The 5,008-nt window shown below is 45.4% G+C and overlaps 1 long non-coding RNA gene across 1 annotated transcript; it reads left to right on the top strand.

Moving 5' to 3' along the window:
* The first annotated feature begins 1,973 nt into the window (after nt 1-1,973).
* Nucleotides 1,974-3,255, top strand: LOC311603481. The gene is made up of 3 exons (XR_014781093.1): nt 1,974-2,162; nt 2,238-2,330; nt 2,800-3,255. It is a non-coding gene; the product is annotated as an uncharacterized lncRNA (long non-coding RNA).
* The last annotated feature ends 1,753 nt before the right edge of the window (nt 3,256-5,008 follow it).

Raw genomic sequence — 5,008 nt, 5'->3', positions numbered from 1 at the left:
GCCTGGGCGATTTAACGAGAGATCTTGTCTGGAAATAATGAAGCGGGAAGAAGCAGAGGAGGGTTTTAGCTTAGTGGTGGGACTCTTGCCGACTGTGCACGTGACTCCAGCTTCAGTATCTAGCAATGCAAGATAGGTAAATGATGAGTGGACCAATCAACTAAAAACTCCGAAGAAGACAGAATTTTACAGTGTAAATGTGTGCTTACCCTTCAGCCCCCAGAGCCTCCCCAACGCACCCCTCCCAGTCTCTTCACTCCTTAAAGTATTCTTTCATCTGTTACGTTGTGGCAAGTTTCCCCTTTTTTTTTTTTTTTTTGAAACAGCGTCTCACTTAACTCAGCTGGCCTCCAACTTGCTGTGTAGCTGAGACTGAACTTCAGCTCCGGAAGCTCCTGCCTCAGCTGAGATGACAGGCACGCCTCACCATGCCTGGTTTTCGGAGCAAAAGTGTTCAGTCAGCTACCTTTCTAACTCTTTCTTTTCCTCTGTGCGTGGGTGTTTGCCTGTGTGTATGTAAGCGTTCCATGTGCATCCTGGTGTTCTAATTGTCCAGAAGAAGGTCATCCATTCCCCTGGAGCTAGAGTTACAGGCAGTGTAAGCCCATGGAATCCTCTGGAAGAGCAGCCAGTGCTCTTAATCTCTTCATATCAATATTTTAACTTTTTACTGCTATATTTTGTTATGTCAATGCTCAATTATTTGAAGCACACAGCTCTCTCTCTCTCTCTCTCTCTCTCTCTCTCTCTCTCTCTCTCTCTCTCTGTCTCCTTATTTTTTGTCTCTTCATGTTCCCAAATTATAAACACACTTTAACAATATGTTTTCCTGACAATGTAAAAAACATTTTTGTTGCTCTTTTGAGACTGAGTCTTACTTGGTAGCCCAGGCTAGCCTGGAACTCATGGCGATCTTTCTTCCTCAGCTTTTTCAACTTGTTTTTTAACTTCGACTCTTGTTTAGACTGCTTCTTCTCCGCACTGAGTAAAGTTGGATAAGCTTATTTACTTTTCATAACAGAATGTACTACAAAGACTATCTTATCATAGACCTTAAAATGCGGCTTTTGGGCAGTTTGAAGATAGCCTGGGCTACATAGCAAGACCATGTCTTTTTTTGTTTTTGTTTTTTGCTTGTTTTTAAGTTGTCTTTGTCATCCACTAATTTCACAGGTACTTGTGTGTCTTTTTTTGGATACGCTAGTCCATTCAGTCCCTTCTAAAGAAATATCTCTTACTGTCCTCACAAGTTCACAAGTATCCTGCTTTTTTTTTTTTTTGAGAAAGGATCTCTCTGTGTAGTCTTGGCTGTCCTGAACTCGCTTTGTAGACCAGGCTGGCCTCGAACTCACAGTGATCCGCCTGCTTCTGCCTCTGCCGAGTGCTGGGATTAAAGGCGTGGGCCACCACGCCCAGCTACAAATAGCCTGCTTTAACTGCTGTGGTCACCTTACAGTAAATGAACAGCTTTAAACTGCTCTGAACTAGGCCAAAACCTTTTAGCTGTTTTCAACAATCCTTAGGCTATTCTTTTTTTTTTTTTTTTTTTTTAAATTTATGTGCATTGGTGTGAGGGTGTCAGATCTTGGAGTTACAGACAGTTGTGAGCTGCCATGTGGGTGCTGGGAATTGAACCTGGGTACTTTGGAAGAGCAGGCAGTGCTCTTAACCACTGAGCCATTTCTCCAGCCCCTCTTAGGCTATTCTTGCACATTTCTTTTCCACACAAATTTTGCAATAAGCTTGTCATAGTTCATGAAAACTCTTCTGAGACCTTGCCAGTGATTGGCCGGTTTGGGGCGGGACTTGATAGCTTTACAAAAATCACATTTTCTCATGCATGAACGTTGGCTTCCATTAATACATGTCTTTGGCTTTGTTGTGATCACATGGCTCTTCCAATATGTCAACAAAGTGATTTACAGCAATATATACATTTGTGATATTGAATTCTCTATTTCCTTTTGTTCCCTGTGCTCACATCCTGTGGATTAGTTAGAGGGGAGCGGAGGCAAGCTGGCCAGCTCCTAGGCTCCCCCTGGTGGCCACTGAGCCAATGCTCGAGATGGGCTTGGAATCTTTGTAAAATCCTGGACCCAGGGGAGGACGCTCAGGCCGTGACAGATTACTATGGCAGCAGGAATCTTGGATCTATGAATATGGTAGGCATAAAATCTGGGTGTTGTTCGGTGATTGTGTATATTTCCTCTGGGGCTCTACTAGTCTCTCAATACTAGGAAACCCTGAAGAAAGACGTGTCTGAAATATGCATCCAAAGAATCCAGTCTTCCAGGAAGAGCCAGAGGATGTAAAACAGCGTCTTCCAGAAGGTGTAGCTGCTGCACCCACTCGCTAGCTGTGGCTGTTACCTGCTTGTGCTAATCAGGCTAACTAGACCAGTCAGTATGGGTGGGGTGGGGGTGGGGCAGAAAGTGAGAACAGAAAGGATGGGAAGGGATTGTGATCAAAATACATTGTTCAAGTCGGGCATGCTGTCACACACCTTTAATCCCAGCACTCGGGAGGCAGAGGCAGGCGGATTGCTGTGAGTTAGAGGCCAGCCTGCTCTACAAAGTGAGTCCAGAACAGCCAGGGCTACGCAGAGAAACCCTGTCTCAAAAAACCAAAACCAAAACCAACCAAACAAACAAATGATACATTGTTCATACGTATGAAGTTGCCAAAGAATAAATAAAAGATAACATCTAGATTTCCCCAACCAAGCAGGGTACTCGCCGACAGATCCCGTATTCTCCAGGCTTTATAGAGATTCCCCATCATTTTCTCTTTGTTTTGCAGAGTTGATGCTCCACCCAGGTCCCAAGAGTGCCAGGCGAGTGCTCCGCCACTGCGCTGGACAGCCAGCTGCACCAGATGTCATCTTCAATAAAGTAAAGGCTCAAATAGAATTTCACTTTTATGAACCAGGATGGTTTTCCTATTAATAAACTCACAAATTAGAAAACTATGTTCTAACTTCGGGTTCAGAAAGTAAGCTCTTGTGTCTGCTGGCCACAGACTGTTTAAAAACCTCTCTGAAAAGCTGCAGAAGGTAGAGTTTGTGCACATTTGAACAAAGAGAGACTCCCAACGAGTCTGAAAAACAAGAGGAAGTCTCACTAGCCAGCTTGAAATACTGAGAAATTCCTGGAGAATGGCAACCAGATGACATGGGATTGTTGGAAGAAACCACAGCGGAGAAAGGAGGGAGTGGCTGTGCCAGGATAGGAAGGGAGAGGAAGGAAGAATAGGAAGGAAGGGATAGGAAGGAAGGGATAGGAAGGAAGGGATAGGAAGAAAGGATAGGAAGGAAGGATAGGAAGGAAGGGATAGGAAGGAAGGATAGGAAGGAAGGGATAGGAAGGAAGGGATAGGAAGAAAGGATAGGAAGGAAGGATAGGAAGGAAGGATAGGAAGGAAGGATAGGAAGGAAGGGATAGGAAGGAAGGATAGGAAGAAAGGATAGGAAGGAAGGATAGGAAGGAAGGATAGGAAGGATAGGAAGGAAGGATAGGAAGGAAGGGATAGGAAGGAAGGATAGGAAGGAAGGATAGGAAGGAAGGATAGGAAGGAAGGATAGGAAGGAAGGGATAGGAAGGAAGGATAGGAAGGAAGGGATAGGAAGGAAGGGATAGGAAGGAAGGATAGGAAGGAAGGATAGGAAGGAAGGATAGGAAGGAAGGGATAGGAAGGAAGGGATAGGAAGGAAGGGATAGGAAGGAAGGGATAGGAAGGAAGGGATAGGAAGGAAGGATAGGAAGGAAGGGATAGGAAGGAAGGATAGGAAGGAAGGATAGGAAGGAAGGATAGGAAGGAAGGGATAGGAAGGAAGGATAGGAAGGAAGGATAGGAAGGAAGGATAGGAAGGAAGGGATAGGAAGGAAGGGATAGGAAGGAAGGATAGGAAGGAAGGGATAGGAAGGAAGGATAGGAAGGAAGGGATAGGAAGGAAGGATAGGAAGGAAGGATAGGAAGGAAGGGATAGGAAGGAAGGATAGGAAGGAAGGGATAGGAAGGAAGGATAGGAAGGAAGGATAGGAAGGAAGGGATAGGAAGGAAGGATAGGAAGGAAGGGATAGGAAGGAAGGATAGGAAGAAAGGATAGGAAGGAAGGATAGGAAGGAAGGGATAGGAAGGAAGGGAAAGGAAGTAAGGGATAGGAAGGAAGGGATAGGAAGGAAGGATAGGAAGGAAGGATAGGAAGGAAGGGATAGGAAGGAAGGGATAGGAAGGAAGGATAGGAAGGAAGGATAGGAAGGAAGGATAGGAAGGAAGGGATAGGAAGGAAGGATAGGAAGGAAGGATAGGCAGGAAGGATAGGAAGGAAGGATAGGAAGGAAGGATAGGAAGAAAGGATAGGAAGGAAGGGATAGGAAGGAAGGGAGAGGAAGGAAGGGATAGGAAGGAAGGGATAGGAAGGAAGGATAGGAAGGAAGGATAGGAAGGAAGGGATAGGAAGGAAGGGAAAGGAAGTAAGGGATAGGAAGGAAGGGATAGGAAGGAAGGATAGGAAGGAAGGATAGGAAGGAAGGGATAGGAAGGAAGGATAGGAAGGAAGGATAGGAAGGAAGGGATAGGAAGGAAGGATAGGAAGGAAGGATAGGAAGGGATGGGATAGGAAGGAAGGATAGGAAGGAAGGATAGGCAGGAAGGATAGGAAGGAAGGATAGGAAGGAAGGGATAGGAAGGAAGGATAGGAAGGAAGGATAGGAAGGAAGGATAGGAAGGAAGGATAGGAAGGAAGGATAGGAAGGAAGGATAGGAAGGAAGGGATAGGAAGGAAGGATAGGAAGGAAGGGATAGGAAGGAAGGATAGGAAGGAAGGATAGGAAGGAAGGATAGGAAGGAAGGATAGGAAGGAAGGATAGGAAGGAAGGATAGGAAGGAAGGATAGGAAGGAAGGGATAGGAAGGAAGGATAGGAAGGAAGGGATAGGAAGGAAGGGATAGGAAGGAAGGATAGGAAGGAAGGGATAGGAAGGAAGGATAGGAAGGAAGGGATAGGAAGG

This window comes from Acomys minous (assembly GCF_964271855.1).
Source record: "Acomys minous genome assembly, chromosome: 8".
In the NCBI taxonomy this organism is placed as follows: Eukaryota; Metazoa; Chordata; class Mammalia; order Rodentia; family Muridae; genus Acomys; species Acomys minous.
Note: the sequence above shows the minus strand (reverse complement) of the source record. Positions and strands in the feature narration are given on the sequence as shown.